The 19,053-nt window shown below is 40.4% G+C and overlaps 1 protein-coding gene across 10 annotated transcripts in view; it reads right to left on the bottom strand.

Moving 5' to 3' along the window:
- LOC124123714 (serine/threonine-protein phosphatase 6 regulatory ankyrin repeat subunit B-like) overlaps positions 1 to 19,053 on the bottom strand; it is a 57,338-nt gene that overhangs the window by 9,800 nt on the left and 28,485 nt on the right. Inside the window, exon 1 of one of the 10 annotated variants that reach the window (XM_048393030.1) lies at positions 13,159 to 13,271. The exons of 5 other annotated variants lie outside the window; for them this stretch is intronic. The gene's annotated coding sequence lies outside the window, so the exon portion shown is untranslated. Of the gene's footprint in view, positions 1 to 5,135; positions 5,304 to 8,931; positions 8,949 to 9,081; positions 9,309 to 13,095; positions 13,114 to 13,158; positions 13,272 to 19,053 lie in introns of those variants that run through there. 4 more of the 10 variants (XM_048393034.1, XM_048393027.1, XM_048393036.1 and 1 more) reach the window with 4 other exon arrangements.

The following is a 19,053-nucleotide window of genomic DNA, read 5'->3' as shown; positions in this document are numbered from 1 at the left end:
ACATGGGTACAATGCTCCACAAGGGTACAATGCCCCAGATGGGTACATTGCCCCACATGGGTACAATACCCCACATGGGTACAATGCCCCACATGGGTACAATACCTCACATGAGTGTAATGCCCATCATGGGTACAATGGCCTACATGGGAACAACACCCAACATGGGTATAATACCCAACATGGGAACAATGGCCCACATAGGTACAATGCCTATCATGGGAACATAGCCCCACATTGGTACAATACCCAACAAGAGTACAATACCCCACAAAGGTACAATGCCCCACATGGGTACAAAACCCATCATCGGTACAATACCCCACATGGGTACAATGCTCCACAAAGGTACTATACCCCCTATGGGCACAATGCTCCACAAGGGTACAATGCCCCACATGGGTACAACGCCCCACATGGGTACAATACCCCACATGGGTACAATGCCCACATGGGAACAATGCCCCACATGGGTACAATACCCATCATGGGTACAATACCCCACAAAGGTACAATGCCCCACAAAGGTACAATACCCCACAAGGGTACACACCCCACATGGGTACAATGCCCAACATGTGTACAAGGCCCCACATTGCTACAATGCCCCACATTGCTACAATGCCCCACATTGGTACAATGCCCCACATTGCTACAATGCCCCACATTGGTACAATGCCCCACATTGGTACAATGCCCGACATTGGTACAATGCCCCACATGGGAAGAATGTTCGACATCCGTACAAGGCTCCACATGGGTACAATACCCCACATGGGTACAATGCCCCACAAGGGTACAATACCCCCCCGGGGTAAAATGCTACGCTTGGGTACAATGCCCCACATGGGTACAATACCCCACATGGGTACAATGCCCTACATGGGTACAATACCCATCATGGGTACAATACCCAACATGGGTACAATGCCCAACATGGGTACATTACCCTATATGGGTACAATACCCTACATGGCTACAATGCCCCGTATGGGTACAATACCCTACATGGCTACAATGCCCCGTATGGGTACAATACCCCACATGAGTACAATTCCAATCATGGGTACAATACCCCATATGGATACAATGCTCCACATGGGTACATTACCCCTTATGGACACAATAACCCGAATCGGTACAACCCCACATGGGTACAATGCCCCACGTGGTTACAATACCCCTCATTGGTACAATCCCACTCATTGGTACAATGCCCCACAGGTACAAATGCCACGCTTGGGTACAATGCCCCTCATGGGTAAAATGCCCATAAGGGTACAAAACATCACAGGGGTACAATGCCTCACATGGGTACAATGCCCCCAAAGGGTACAATACCCCACATGGGTAAAATACCTATTAGGGTACAATACATCACATGGGTACAATGCTCCTCATCGGTACAATGCCCCACATGGGTACAATACCCAACATGGGTACAATACCCCATATGGGTACAATACCCAACATGGGTACAATACCCTGCGTGGGTACAATGCCCCACAAGTGTACAAGGCCCCACATTGGTACAATCCCCCCATAGGTACAATGCCCCCAAAGGGTACAATAACCCCCATGGGTACAATACCCCACAAGTGTACAAGGCCCCACATGGGTACAATGCCCCAACTTGGTACAATGCCCCCCATAGGTACAATGCCCCAAAAGGGTACAATACCCCCCAGGGGTACAATACCCAATATGGGTACAATGCCCACATGGGAACAGTGTCCCACATGGGTACTATGCCTATCATGGGGACAATACCCAAAAAAGGTACAATGCCCCACATGGGTACAATACCCCACATGGGTACAATGCCCCACATGGGTACAATACTTCACAAGGGTACAATACCCCATATGGGCCCAATACCCCGCACGGGTACACACCCCACATGGGTACAATACCCCACATGGGTACAATACCCAACATGTGTACAAGGCCCCACATTTGTACAATGTCCCACATTGCTACAATGCCCGACGTGGGTACTGTGCCCCAAAAGGGTACAATTCCCCCCATTGGTACAATGCCCCACATGGGTACAATGCCCCACATGGGTACACTACTCCACATGGTTACAATGCCCCACGTGGCTACAATTCCCCACATCGGTCCAATGCCCCACATTGATACAATACCCCACATGGGTACAAGGCCCCAAAAGGGTACAATATCCCCCATGGGTACAATACCCCACATGGGTACAATGCCCCACATACGTACAATGCCCCACATGCGTACAAGGCCCCACATAGGTACAAGGCTCCACAAGGGTACAATACCCCCCTGGGGTAAAATGCCACGCTTACGTACAATGCCCAACATGGGTACAATACCCCGCATAGCTACAATGCCCTACATGGGTACAATGCCCATCATGGGTACAATACCCAACATGGGTACAATGCCCCACATGGGTACATTACCCAATATGGGTACAATACCCTACATGGCTACAATGCCCCACATGGGTACAAAACCCATCATCGGTACAATACCCCACATGGGTACAATGCTCCACAAAGGTACTATACCCCATATGGGCACAATACTCCACAAGGGTACAATGCCCCACATGGGTACAACGCCCCACATGGGTACAATACCCCTCATGGGTACAATGCCCACATGGGAACAATGCCCCACATGGGTACAATACCCATCATGGGTACAATACCCACAAAGGTACAATGCCCCACAAAGGTACAATACCCCACAAGGGTACACACCCCACATGGGTACAATGCCCAACATGTGTACAAGGCCCCACATTGCTACAATGCCCCACATTGCTACAATGCCCGACATGGGTACAATGCCCCCAAAGGGTACAATGCCCCACATGGGAACAATGTTCGACATCCGTACAAGGCTCCACATGGGTACAATACCCATCATGTGTACAATGCCCCACAAGGGTACAATGCCCCACATGTGTACAATGCCCCACATGGGTACAATACCCCACATGTGTACAATACCCCACATGGGTACAATGCCCACCAAATGTTCAATGCCCCACTAGGGTACAATGCCCAACATGTGTACAATGCCCCACATGGGTACAATACCCCACAAGGGTACAATACCCCCCATGGGTAACATGCCACGCATGGGTACAATGCTCCACATGGGTACAATATCCCACATGGGTACAACGCCCACCATGGGGACAATACCCCACATGGGTACAATGCCCCACATGAGTACAATGCCCAACATGGGTACAATACCCCACATGCAAATACCCCATCAGCCATTAACCGACACCTAGAAGGACAATACCCGACACCCAAATATTTTATTTTGTTACGTTTGTAAGGAGAGTGGGAACAATTTATTCAATGACATTGGTATTGTTGTGTTTTGTAACACGTCAGTGTGATCGTGGTCCTGTGTTTAGAGAGTGGGATAAATTGCTAAGTTTATACTTTAATGACGGATGCAACACCTCAGGATGATGTCGGATGTTTTTTTCTAGCAATTTAAACTAATTCATGAGAATTGTTCTATAAATTACCATAGGAGACACTGGAAACAGATAGTTCCTGATTTAGACAATATATCACTTTGAGCTGACCATACCGAGCAACTGACGAAAGTTAATAATGAATGAAAACTAACAAGTTTGAAGTAAGAAATATGTGATGATTTATTTTCAATAGTCCCCAGTAAAAAAGTAGTTCCTTTTCACATGCATTTGGAGAATAGTCTTCTTATTACAAGAAATAAAGATGTATATAAGTAAAACATTACTGGTCTTTGCTTACACAGCTACCCAAAACACCTGTCCCATTAAATAACACATCCTTAAAATAAACAAACACATCAAATAATCAGACTTCTCAAAACCAGCAACCATTTACGAGTCACACAATACATCATAACACCAGGTTGAAGAATTCCAAACTCTCTTGCCAACTCAATAACGAAAGTAGAAGTCACTGCTGAGGTGGAGATGGGATACAATCACACATACCTGTCCTTATGACTTTCACTTAACTTTGAAACATTTACCCACTTACATAAATTGTTTGATGAGGGGTAAGCATAAGTGTTGTCAAACATCCTGCTGATAATAAATTTACTTTGATCACCCGTTTGTGAACAAATCGATTATGTTTTGTTTCTTGATAGTATTAGCTAAGTTGAATGTATCTGGTGCCATTTTGAAGATTTGTTTTAATCTATTTGTTTGCAATCGACAGACTTGACAGACCCATATATCCCCTAAATAGATATGCATAAAAACTATAATATACCTACAGATCTCTCAATAACAATGCATTCCATGCATAGGAAAGCGAAATAAACTTGGTAATACATCCCTTCATGTTTTTATCGATTGTTTCAAGAATAATTCAACGATTTTTTCTGCCGCTCCTCATAATAGGGTGATGTAAAGCATTTAACCACAGCCATTTCTTGGGAAAGAGTGCGGAAAATCAATGGGGGTGTTAGGTATTTCCATGTAGCAACATTAAAAACAACATATCAACAAATACAGTATCGTTCTTAATGAATGTAAGCTTTGTTTATGATATTATTACAGATGTGTTTTTGACAGACCCGCATATTTAATGATTTCTCTTACATATTTCCCCTGTACTCAAAATCAACTTGCCTTGTGCTATTCCCTGGAAGTAATTGATGACACACAGGTTGACAATGAAACTTGTAGGAATCAAATGATGACAGGATACAATGCGATTTATTTACGAGGGACTGGTAGAGTAAGTGTGGGAAGTAAGGTACGGGCCGCGTAGTTGGTAGTTTGGGAAGTGTTCAAAGGGGGGATAAATGGTATTGGCCGAGGGAACCAGGTCCAAACCTTGTAGAAGTCACCAAGTGGATGGTTAATTAATCAATCTTGGGCTTGATAAGTTGAGTTACAAGGAGCAGACTGGTACGGGCCAGTGTAACTAGCGCTCTATGACGTCACGTTAATTTATCTTGGAAGAAGGGAGAAGAAAGGTTGAGAATATAACGGGATAGAAAATCGGATGCACCTTATATCCTGGTCAACATATAAAAGTATACACCCTATACTTGAATATACTTTAAACATCCGCTGTCCTAATTAATATACCTACGGTACCCCAATCCCTCGTCCCTCGTCAACTCACGGCAGCTGATGAGCTCACACAAGGCAGTGTCAGACAGCGAGGTAGGCCTACAAGTCAGGACCTAGTGCTCCTTCAAGTGAAACTGTGTTCCCATCGTACAACAGAGTATATTCTAGTTGCTCCTATCCACAAAATGTAGAAGCTCGTTGGTGATCAAGTCTACACAAACACCTCGGTTACCAGGACACTAACCGATCAATATAGTCACGTGTGATACGCCAGTTAGAGTTTTGGAAAAGTAACATTCATAAGCATTCACAATGTACATTATCAGAAACACAAGGTGTGACTCGTGTTGTATATAGCGATGCAAGTGCTTCAGGATATGGTGGTTACTGTGGTAAATATGGAAACCAGAGGGCTCAAGGTCAATGGTCACGTGACGAGGCAGAACAAAGTTCAACTTGGAGAGAATTAACAGCGGTTAAGTTTGTATTACATGCTTTATCCAGATTTCTAACATCCCAGAGGGTAAAATGGTTTACCGATAACAGCAATGTGGAATCCATAGTGTCTAAAGGAAGTATGAAAGCAGATTTGCAGGAAATTGCTTTAGAGATATTTGATTTATGTGTGTCACATGCTATTCATATGGAGATTCAATGGATACCCAGATCAGAGAAAAAGAAGGCAGATGATATCAGTAGGATTGTAGATTATGATTATTGGGGTATAGCTACCCACATTTTCAATGAGCTCGAACGAAAATGGGATAATTGTGACATCGATAGATTTGCCACGCACTACAACTGTAAAGCTGTCAGATTCTGTTCAAGGTTTTGGAATCCTGGCTGTGAATACATCGATGCGTTCACACAGAGTTGGGATAGTGTAAATAACTGGGTAGTTCACCCTGTGTACTTCGTGAGTAGAGTGTTGAAACACATGAAATGGTCAAAAGCGAAAGGTACTTTGATAGTTCCGGCGTGGTATTCTGCAAATTACTGGCCATTATTGTGTCCTAATCTTCATACCACAAGTGTTGGATTTCTGTTATCTACCTAGAGAAAGATAGGCTTACGTGCCAGGTAGATGTCAAGGGGGAATATTTGGTATTGAGCATTTGCATTTTAACATGTTGGCGTTGAAAATGCAATTTTGATGTTTATGTTTATAGATGTGCTTATGTTTCTGAGTTGGAGATGTTGCCTGGAACTGCCTGGGATTTAGCTGACCAGTTCCGGACTTGTTGAATGGTCCTCGAGTTGATTCTACTAGCAGGAGGTACCATTACGGATTTAAAGCGTGGCAAAGGTGGGGTAATTCAAATAGCATATGTGTAGGAGTTCCTGTTCAGCCTTTGCATTGTGCTATTTATCTTGTTGTTGTAATGCAGCGTAATGATTCGTTTTCATCAGTTCAGACTGCGTTTTATAGCATACGCCATGTGCATAATTTGTTGGGACTGCCAAGTCCGACAGATAATTCTCTTGTTCAAAATATTCTTGAGGCTGCTAAGAGAAAGCTTTCTAAACCCAAATGTAAAAAAGAGCCAATTACTGTAGATATTTTAGAGCAACTGGTTGATGTTAGGCAACACAGCGATTGCTTGAAGGATATTCGCATTGTTGCTATGAGTTTAGTTGCTTATGCCGGCTTTTTGAGATCTGCTGAGCTTCTCAATTTGAAGAGATGTGATATTATTTTTTACGAATCTTATATGACAGTGTTTATTGAGAAATCGAAAACTGATATGTATCGAGATGGTGCCTGGTTATTAATAAGCAGAACAAGAGGGAAGCTATGCCCGGTTTCTTGATTAGAAAAATATGTTGAAGCAGCTTGTATTGATAATGAGTCACAAGAGTATCTTTTCAGAAACTTATCAAAGTGTAAGACATCTTACGTCTTAAGAAAACAAAATTCAAGTATGTCATATAATCGTTTGAGGGAAGAGTTTATTGAAGCTTTTGCCCCCTTTGTCAGAAATATATCAAAGTATGGTTTGCATAGTTTCCGTGCGGGCGGTGCAACAGCTGCAGCTAACAATGGTGTCCCGGACAGGATGTTTAAGAGGCATGGTAGATGGTAAAGTGAGAACGCAAAAGATGGATATGTAAAGGTTTCAGTAGAACATCGTTTGTCAGTATCAATGTCGTTAGGACTATAGTATTTTATATTATCAGCCCGTTCTTTGAATCTCGAGTTGTGGTGGACTGCATAGCAATTTAGGGAGTGCTGCGTTATTTCTTGTATTGGAAGGTGATATATAGGAGAAATATTATTTCTTTCGTTTGAGGTACGAATAAGAAAGAAATTACTTTCTTCTAACGTAGGAAAATACAACATAGTGTTGTATAATAGTAGAGGGCGCTTATAAGGGGCTATATAAGGTCAAGCATGTATAGAGTGGACGTCATTATCGCTTGCAGTGCGCCACTGAAAACTTTACTTTTATTAATGATTGTTTCTAAGTTGCAGTATGTGCGGTTAACGGTGTTAACCATAATGGCCTGTCGCCCACGACGTGGTTTGTCGCAAAAGATGGAGGCTTGTCGCCCTGAGAATGTCGCAAACATGGAGGCTTATCACGCTGAGAAATTGATGCCTGTCGCATGGAAACAGTAGCTCGTTGCTCATGATATTTTATTATCACTGATTATGGCTTGTTGCCTTTTGTAGGGCTCGTTGCCACGTATATTTGAAGCTCGTCGCGTTAATCGAGACTCGTCGTCAGTATTTGTATATTGTCAATTTAGTCAATGTTATATGTTAGATATTGTGTATATCATGGATTTGAAATGACTGAGATATATGTAAATGTGATATTAATGTTGATTTAAACGGTGTGGTGTGGTGCACTGCACAGCAATCCAGAGAGTGTTGCGTTATTTGTTGTATTGGAAGGTGATATATAGGAGAATAATAATATCATAAACAAATCTTACAGATCGGAGACTATACATTCATTAAGAACGATACTGTATTTGTTGATATGTTGTTTTTAATGTTGTTACCTGTAAATACCAAGCATCGCAATCGGTTTTCCCCAATCCTTAAACACACAATTAAAATAATTTCTTGTGTAATATTCAAGCATAAAGGGCAATACTTGAAATAGCAATTGCAAAACAATTAGCAGAACCCAGTGCCTCGCTTCACCACATCAAAAACGGCACCATTTACCCGCACCAGTTTAGTGGTTTACTACAACAATATAAGACATGTCATTGTTTAGGTGAAAAGATATATTCTCCATACGGATGGTTAATTAATCAATCTTGGGCTTAATAAGTTGAGTTACAAGGAGCAGACTGGTACGGGCCAGTGTAACTAGCGCTCTATGACGTCACGTTAATTAATCTTGGGAGATGGGAGAGGAAAGGTTGAGAATTTAACGGGATGGAAATTCAGGTATCGGACAGAACGGTTTGCGGGACAGAAATAAACAGGTCAAAGGTCATTGAGCTCCCAGTTGCAGATGTCATTTATCTCAATTGCTGTGATCAATGCTCATGATTTCAATCACAGGATTGTATGGACCAGACTTGATTATTTACAGACCACCGTCATATAGGTGGAATATTGCTGAGTGCAGCGTTAAACAACAAACAAACAGACACACATTACAGATAAAACAGGGAGAGCTCGAGGCAACACTCGAGGCAACACTCGAGGCTGTGTCTTACAACTTACAAACACCACTGCCCGTCTACAACAATCACACGTGTTTTAAAATGCTTCGTCGATAAGCTACCTACTTTAACTAAAAACAGCTACTCCCTTGAATCAATCAGATCATAAGCTGTACATGCATTTACATAACAACCAATTCACCCAACTGAAATCCCCTTACCTCAAGTCAAGTCTAATTTCACCTTATATCCTGATCAACATATAAAAGTATACACCCTATACTTGATCATACTTCCGCTGTCTTTAATTTACCAACGGTAGCCCAATCCCTCCTCACACTCAGTTGCGTCAGACAGAAAAATAAACTCACGGCAGCTGATGAGCTCAAGCAGGCAGTGTCAGACAGCGAGGTAGGCCTACAAGTCAGGACCTAGTGCTCCTTCAAGTGAAACTGTGTTCCCATCGTACAAAAGAGTATGTACTAGTTGTTCCTATCCACAAAATGTAGAAGCTCGTTGGTGATCAAGTCTACACAAACACCTCGGTTACCAGGAAACCAAACAATCAATATAGTCACGTGTGATACATTGCGCAAGTTTCATTGTCAACCTGTGCATAATCAATTACTTCTAGGGAATAGCACAAGGCAAGTCGATGATTTTGAGTACAGGGAAAATATGTAAGAGAAATCATTAAATATGCAGGTCTGTCAAAAATACATATGTAATAATATCATAAACAAAGCATACAGATCAGAGACTATACATTCATTAAGAACGATACTGTATTTGTTGTTTTTAATGTTGTTACCTGTAAATACCGAGCATCTCAATTGGTTTTCCCCATTCTTTAAACACACAATTAAAATATTTTCTTGTGTAATATTCAAGCATAAAGGGCAATACTTGAAATAGCAATTGCAAAACGTCAACAATGTGAACTGTCGAGAACAATTAGCAGAACCCAGTGCCTCGCTTCACCATATCAGAAACGGCACCATATACCCGCACGCATTTAGTGGTTTACTATAACAATATAAGACATGTCATTGTTTAGGTGAAAAGATATATTCTCCATACACCACATTTTACGTTACTGACAAAGGCGAAGGATGTACTGGTTGACTGTCAATGCCCATCATGGGTACAATGCCCCACATGGGTACAATACCCCACATGGGTACAATACCCCACATGGGTACAATACCCTACATGGGTACAATACCCTACATGGGTACAATGCCCCACATGGGTACAATGCCCAAAATTGGTTCAATACCCCACATGGGTACATTATCCAACATGGGTACAATGCCCCACATGCCAATACCCCACATGGGTACAATGCCCCACATGGGTACAATACCCTACATGGGTACAATACCCCACATGCCAATACCCCATCAGCCATTACCCGACTCCTTGTAGGATAATACCCGACACCCAAATATTTTATTTAATTAGGTTGGTAAGGAGTGGGAGAACAATTTATTCAATGACATTGGTATTGTTGTGTTTTTTAACACGTCAGTGTGGGCGTGGTCTTGTGTTTGGAGGGTGGGATAAATTGCTAAGTTTATACTTTAATGACGGATGCAACACTTCAGGATGATGTCGGATGTTTTTTCTAGCAATTTAAACTAATTCATTGAGAATTGTTCTATAAATTACCATAGGAGACACTGGAAACAGATAGTTCCTGATTTAGACAATATATCACTTTGAGCTGACCATACCGAGCAACTGACGAAAGTTAATTATGAATGAAAACTAACAAATTTAAAGTATAAATATGTGATGATTTATTTTCAATAGATCCCAGGAAAAGGTAGTTTCTTTTCAAATGCATTTGGCGAATAGTCTTCTTATTACAAGAAATATAGATGTATATAAATAACCATTACTCGTCTTTGCTTACACATCTACCAAAAACACCTGTCCCATTAAACAACACGTCCTTAAAATAAACAAACACATCAAACAATCAGACCCCTCAAAACCAGCAACCACATAACACAGTACGTCATAAGAAGAATTCCAACCTCTCACAGAAGAATCCCTGAATCAGCAGTTAGCTCCTGCAATTGCCTCTCTTGCCAACTCAATAACGAAAGTAGAAGTCCCTGCTGAGGTGAAGAGCGGATACAATCACACATACCTGTCCTTATGACTTTCACTAAACTTTGAAACATTTACCCACTTACATAAATTGTTTGATGAGGGGTAAGCATAAGTGTTGTCAAACATCCTACTGATAATATATTTACTTTGATCACCCGTTTGTGAACAAATCGATTATGTTTTGTTTCTTTATAGTGTTAGCTAAGTTGAATGTATCTGGTGCCATTTTGAAGATTTTTTCTAAATCTATTTGTTTGCAATCGACAGACTTGACAGACCCATACATCCCCTAAATACATATGCATAAAAACTATAATATACCTACAGATCTCTCAATAACAATGGATTCCATGCATAGGAAAGCGAAATAAACTTGGTAATACATCCCTTCATGTTTTTATCGATTGTTCCAAGAATAACTCAACGATTTTCTCTGACGCTCCTCATAATAGGGTGATGTAAAGCATTTAACCACAGCCATTTCTTGGGAAAGAGTGCGGAAAATCAATGGGGGTGTTAGGTATTTCCATGTAGCAACATTAAAAACAACATATCAACAAATACAGTATCGTTCTTAATGAATGTATAGTATCCGATCTGTGAGCTTTGTTTATGATATTATTACAGATGTATTTTTGACAGACCCGCATATTTAATGATTTCTCTTACATATTTTCCCTGTACTCAAAATCGACTTGCCTTGTGCTATTCCCTGGAAGTAATTGATTATGCACAGGTTGACAATGAAACTTGCGCAATGTATCACACGCGACTATATTGATTGGTTAGTGTCCTGGTAACCGAGGTGTTTGTGTAGACTTTGACACAATCTTAATACGTACCGTGCATGTTGTATAGACAGTTAACCAGTACATCTTTCACCTTTATCAGTAAGGTAAAGTGTGGTGTATGGACAATACATCTTTTAGTCTAAACAATGCAAGTCTAGTGTCAAGTCCTGACATCATTGATGCTTACATTGTTTTAGTAAACGTCTTGATGAGTGCGGTTATATGGTGCCCTTTCTGATAACGTCACATGTGCCATCTGAAGCGAGGCAGTGGGATCAGCTGATTGCTCCCATCAGTTCACATTGTTGACGTTTCGTAATCAGTATTAAAATGACGTTGACGTTGATGCTTGAATATTACACATGAAATATATTTTAGTTGTTTGTGTAACCCGAGGTTATGACAAACGTTTGGTATGGAGATATCATTTGGCCTTTTTACGTGTGTGTTGAAATAAGTCAACACCAACACCTCGGTTACCAGGAAACCAAACAATCAATATAGCCACGTGTGATACATTGCGCAAGTTTCATTGTCAACCCGTGTGTCATCAATATCTTCCAGGGAATAGCACAAGGCAAGTCGATTTTGAGTACAAGGAAAACATGTAAGAGAAATCATTAAATTTGCGCGTCTGTCGAAAATACATGACATTGTGTAATGATATTATGAAAAAAGCTTACAGGTCGGATAATATATATTCATTTGGAACGATACTGTATTTGTTGGTTTAGTGGTTTACTATAACCATACACCACATTTTACGTTACTGATAAAGGCGAAGGATGTACTGGTTGACTGTCTGTACAACATGCGCTATAAGTTTTAAGATTGTACCGGCTTTGTCAGCGTACCTAGCATTTAAGGGGGATAAATGGTATTGGGAACAAGGTCCAAAACTTGTAGAAGTGACTATGTGGCTTGTTAATCAATCAATCTTGGGCTTGATAAGTTGAGTTACAAGGAGCAGACTGGTGCGGGCCAGTGTAACTAGCGCTCTATGACGTCACGTTAATTAATCTTGGAGATGGGAGAGGAAAGGTTGAGAATATAACGGGATGGAAATTCGGATATCGGACACAACGGTTTGTGGGACGGAAAAAGACAGGTCGAAGGTCATTGTGCTCCCAGTTGCAGATGTCATCATATCTCAATTGCTGTGATCAATGCTCATGATTTCAATCACAGGATTGTATGGACCAGACTTGATTATTTACAGTCCACCGTCATATAGGTGGAATATTGCTGAGTGCAGCGTTAAACAACAAACAGACACACATTACAGATAAAACAGGGAGAGGCAACACTCGAGGCTGTGTCGCATCAACTTACAAACACCACTGCCCTTCTACAACAATCACACGTGTTTTAAAATGATTTGCCGATAAGCTACCTACTTTCACTGAAAACAGCTACTCACTTGAATCAATCAGATCATAAGCTGTACATTCATTTACAATATAATTAATATACCTACGGTAGCCCAATCCCTCGTCACACTCATGATCAGTTGCGTCAGACAAAACATAAACTCACGGCAGCTGATGATGTCTAGCAGGCAGTGTCAGACAGCGAGGTACAGGTCAGGACCTACAGTGCTCCTTCAAGTGTTCCTATTGTACAACAGAGTTTAATCTAGATCTTCCCATCCTCATAATGTAGAAGCTCGTCGGTGATCAAGTCTACACAAACACCTCGGTTACCAGGAGACCAAACAATCAATATAGTCACGTGTGAGACATTGCGCAAGTTTCATTGTCATCCTATATATAATCGATAACTTCCAGGGAATAGCACAAGGCAAGTCGATTTCGATTTTGAGTACAGGGAAAATAGGAGAGAGAAATCACGAACAGGTGGGTCTGATAAAAATACATGTGTAATAATATGAATAAAGCTTACAGATCGGAGATTTTATATTAATAAAGAACGAACTTGTTTTTGTTGACATGATGTTTTTAATGTTGTTACCTGAAAATACCTGACACCGCCATTGGATTTTCCCACTCTTTCCCAAGAAATGGCTGTGGTTCTATTTATGATTTACATCACCCTATTATGAGGAGCAAGATAGATAATCGAAAATCTAGCCTTGGAACAATCGATAAGAACATGAAGGGATGTATTACCAGGCTTATTTCATTTTCATATGGAATTCATTGTCATCTAGAGATCAGTAGGTATTATTATAGCTTATATGCATATGTCTTTATGGGTAATAGGGTACACTTCAATCTGTTGATTCCGAACACATAGATCTAGAAAATATTTTCAAAATGGTACCCGTTACATTCAACGTACATGATAGTATTAAGAGTGAGTGAGTTGGATTGAGCGCCGCTTTTAACAGTATTCCAGTTATATCACAGCATACCACTTCGGTGAAACCCACGAGCACGGGTATGGTGCTGACCGGGATTCGAACCCACAATCATAGGTTTCTTGCGTGCCCAAAGGACGCAACTCTGCACAGCGAATCGCGGCGCCTCACACGACTGGGCTACCCGTGCTCCTTCTTATATTAGTAACAATTAGGAACAATCAAAGTTCCTGAGAATATCCGCAATGTATACACAAATGTGAATACGTCACTGGAATGAGTGAGAACCACATTTGGAATGGAACTCGAGTCTGTGGCATGCTTAGCGAACACTTTTACTGCAAGAACACCTTTGGCAAAAAAAAAAAACAGCGCCACTGATTCCAAAAGTTTGTTGTTTGAGACATCCAACGGACATGACCGTTGATAAATGTCATCGATTCCAATTGCGTCCATCGATGCTCATGATATTAATCACTTGATTGTCTGGTCCAGACTCGATTATTTTACAGACCGCTGTCATATAGCTGGAATATGGCTGAGTGCGGCGTTAAACAACAAATCAATCCAATCAACCAAATAATTATATGTGTTCCAGTGGTACATGTTAAAATCGAATATTCTGGAGTGAATCCAATGTTATAGAGTGAAACACAATGATCACCAGCTTCTCGTTGTCAATGGGACACTGTGGTTTGGCTTTACAAAAGTATTACAGATGAATAAATTATATCGTCAACATGAACGTTGATGTGCAGTGAACATACACCACCACTTACATATTGGCCGCAAAATATATTTTGTTGTGACAACGATAGTCTCACGGTTCGTTGGCGTCTGTTGCTACGTTTCAACTGTACACACATTTCATAACATTGACTGTGAATAACCATAAACACAACACCGGAAAATATCAGGAAAGAATTATTATACATAATTCCGCTGCTGAACTGTACAAGGGGCGGTCGGGTAGCCCAGTGGTTAAAGCGTTTCCTCGTCACGCCGAAGACCCGGGTTCGATTCCCGACATGGGTACAATGTGTGAAGCCCATTTCTGGTGCCACCCACCGTGATATTGCTGGAATATTGCTAAAAGCGGCGTAAAACCATACTCACTCACTTATTAGGATATGTCTTTAGTACACACTTGAATCAATGGAATAAAACTTAAGCATGTTATTTTCATGTAGGAAGAGTCCAATTAATGGAAGTATATTGATTTACTTACTTCAGTATATATCATCTGTTCAAGCTACAAAGATGTTTCAGAACAGGGAGGGGAAAAGTCCCATATAAACATCATACCACCCAAAAACCCTCAAATGTACAGCGAGTGTGTTTTGTGCATTAAAACATTTTGGACAGTGTGTAGCTCCGAAAAATGTCAGTAAAATAAGTCAGATAGCTTTGATTACAGGACATTCAAGAAATTCTTGTCTTGAGCCATGTGGTAAACACTTGACAGGAATGATAAATGGGACTTATTGTCTTTCAATGTGGGCCCAAACACGAAATGGAAAGTTCACAATTCTACTAACACAATGCAGCAGAGATTGTCCAACTGGCATACCCTCATCCTGGTTCCTGTTCATCCATGGCAATATAGAAAGAAAAGGAGGATTGAGGGAAAGTAAGTTTTCTGAACTGGTGAACATTATCCGTAGGTACTGACAAGAGAACAGTTATCACCCTCTGTTATGAGTATTGAATAGGATGAAATTGCATACTCCATCAGGAACCATCATGTGAACACTGTTCAATGGGCGATATACTATAGGCATATGAATAAAAGAAATTGATAATTTGATTGTTGCTTATGTTTCATTTGCCAGCTGTGTAAATGGGGATGTTTCATGATTTTGCCTCAATTTGGGCATCTCGGGAATAAATAACACTTGTTTCCTTAGCTCTGAGAACGTCTGATGACACATTGATCTGTTATGTCAAAGTCACAACCAGACAAAATGTTTGTTTGTGGTCTAACTCTTCCTTTGGGCAGGGGTCGACGTTGGAAAAAAGGTCGTGCGTGACCTATATATACTACATTTTCCCCTAAATTGCCTTTTCTGCAGAAATCTTAGGAACTTTTATACATATACTGGTTATATTATTTTCATATTTTTTCCAATGATATGTTGAATTCTACCAAAGGACTGCATATTTGGTTTATATGCTGGATAGCTCTTTGAAATGTTTTTGAAATATTTATCATTGATATTGAAGGTCAAATTCACACTCAAAAGTGATAACTCATGAAGGGTTGAAGTGTAAGATCAAGGCAATAGTGAAGGGGTCATTCATAAAGTATTTCTGCAATTATTACTAAAATGCCTATTTCTGGAGATATTTGTGAAGTATTAAGCACGTAGTTATATTATTTGAATACACATATATGAGCAGTGGTTACAACTCCAGTGTCAAGTTAACTCTCAATCTCTTTTAATAAAAGAATTAACAGTAACTGAGGAAGAGCTCACTGTAGTACCATAAAACTAGGGTGAGATAAATTTCAATGAAGTTAGCATTTTGGATATAACAAGTACATGTACCGTTACAAATAGTCGTATTATAATCTCACTGGGACCAAAGGCCCAAGTGAGCACATTGTCAATGACTTTTTCTTTTTCTCAGTACAAACTGGAAGTCTGGACACAAAATTTAAGGATATCATTATACAAGAACTGATGTTTGTTCATTAAATACCATTAACATCTGAAAAGAACAATACATGAAATTGAACAATTGTCTTCTCCAAAAATGTTTTAGGAGGATATTTACCATTAAAGTAACACAGAATATTACAACAGCTATCTGTTATGCACAGGCTAACATAATTTACCAGAAACAAGACATGAAGAAAATTTGCATCTAGATACCTTCCGGAAACCTTCCGGAAACCTTCCGGAAACCATCCGGAAACCTACCAGATGCCTTCAGCAACCTTCAAATTTCTTGGTATTTTCAAGATAATTTTTTTATGTGTTTCACACTTAAGTGAACGAAATGCACCCCCCAAATTTTGATATTTTTGGGGGAAGGTTTCCGGAAGGTATCCGGGCCGGATCCAAAATGGGTAGGTATCCGGAAGGTTTCTGTCTTACTTTTTTTGCTGTGGTCATTCTCGTTTGCAGTGCACCACTGAAAACTTTACTTTTATTAATGATTGTTTCTAAGTTGCAGCATGTGCGGTTAACGGTGTTAACCATGATAGCCTGTCGCCCACGACAAGGTATGTCGCAAAAGATGGAGGCTTGTCGCCCTGAGAATGTCGCAAACATGGAGGCTTGTCGCGCGGAGAAATTGATGCCTGTCGCATGGAAACAGTAGCTCGTTGCTCATGATATTTTATTATCACTGATTATGGCTTGTTGCCTTTTGTAGGGCTCGTTGCCACGTATATTTCAAGCTCGTCGCGTTAATCGAGACTCGTCGTCAGTATTTGTATATTGTCAATTTATTCAATGTCATATGTTAGATATTGTGTATATCATGGATGTGAAATGACTGAGATATATGTAAATGTGATATTAAAGTTGATTTAAACGGTGTGGTGTGGTGCACTGCATAGCAATCCAGAGAGTGTTGCATTATTTGTTGTATTGGAAGGTGATATATAGGAGAATACTAATATCATAAACAAAGCTTACAGATCGGAGACTAAACATTCATTAAGAACGATACTGTATTTGTTGATATGTTGTTTTTAATGTTGTTACCTGTAAATACAAAGCATCTCAATTGGTTTTCCCCAATCTTTAAACACACAATTAAAATAATTTCTTGTGTAATATTCAAGCATAAAGGGCAATACTTGAAATACCAATTGCAAAACGTCAACAATGTGAACTGTCGGGAACAATTAGCAGAACCCAGTGCCTCGCTTCACCATATCAGAAACGGCACCATATACCCGCACCAATTTAGTGGTCTACTATAACAATATAAGACATGTCATTGTTTAGGTGAAAAGATATATTCTCCATACACCACATTTTACATTACTGATAAAGGCGAAGGATGCACTGGTTGACTGTCTGTACAACATGTGCTATAAGTTTTAAGATTGTACCGGCTTTGTCAGCGTACCTAGCAGGTTAGTTAAGGGAAGATCAGTTGAAAAAAAACACTGTTAGGAGGCAAGGTGAAGCAAAGGCGTTTACCTCAAAACCACTCGCACAATTAAAATGGATTTACTAAACAATCTAACTGCAGTTAAGAAGATTGTATTAATACCACAATACAAATAATTCATTACGACAATATGGCATTATTAATATGCAAAGTCATAATCACAAGTCGTATGATTCTCCAAATCCACATCAGACATCGTTATTTCAAAGTGGTACTGTAACCTGGGGTTACACTCCCGGTTTTTATTTTATGTCATTAATAAATAATTAATGGAGAATGTTTTAATTTTTAAAAGAAACGTAATTGGACATGTAAACTTGTTTTACTTAGTGTATATGAATGTACTCGAGCTGTGTCAAACTAGGAGCGCAAGTAGCAAAGTATTTGCTGTGATTAAAATATGGAAAAGACGACAAGAGACAGTATACCTGGAAGAGAAGGTATATCTCGGGTCTATGTAGGAATCAAATAATGACAGGATACAATGCGATTTCTTTATGAGGGACTGGTAGAGTAAGTGTGGGAAGTAAGGCACGGGTGGCGTAGTCGGTAGTTTGGGAAGTGTTCAAAGAGGGGATAAATGGTAGGTCCAAACCTTGTAGGAGTCACTAAGCGGATGGTTAATTAATCAATCTTGGGCTTGATAAGTTGAGTTACAAGGAGCAGACTGGTACGGGCCAGTGTAACTAGCGCTCTGTGACGTCACGTTAAATAATCTTGGAAGATGGGAGAGGAAAGGTTGAGAATATAACGGGATAGAAAATCGGATATCGGACAGAACGGTTTGCGAGACAGAAATAGACAGGTCGGAGGTCATTGTGCTCCCAGTTGCAGATGTCATCATATCCCAATTACTGTAATCGATGCTCATGATGTCAATCACAGGCTTATATGGACCAGACTTGATTATTTACAGCCCACCGTCATATAGGTGGAATATTGCTGAGTGCAGCGTTAAACAACAAACAAACAGACACACA

Source organism: Haliotis rufescens, unplaced genomic scaffold, assembly GCF_023055435.1.
Source record: "Haliotis rufescens isolate VD_foot unplaced genomic scaffold, xgHalRufe1.0.p SCAF_110, whole genome shotgun sequence".
Classification (NCBI taxonomy): domain Eukaryota; kingdom Metazoa; phylum Mollusca; class Gastropoda; order Lepetellida; family Haliotidae; genus Haliotis; species Haliotis rufescens.
The sequence above is the reverse complement of the archived record's forward strand: the minus strand, read 5'-3'. Positions and strand labels throughout refer to the sequence as shown.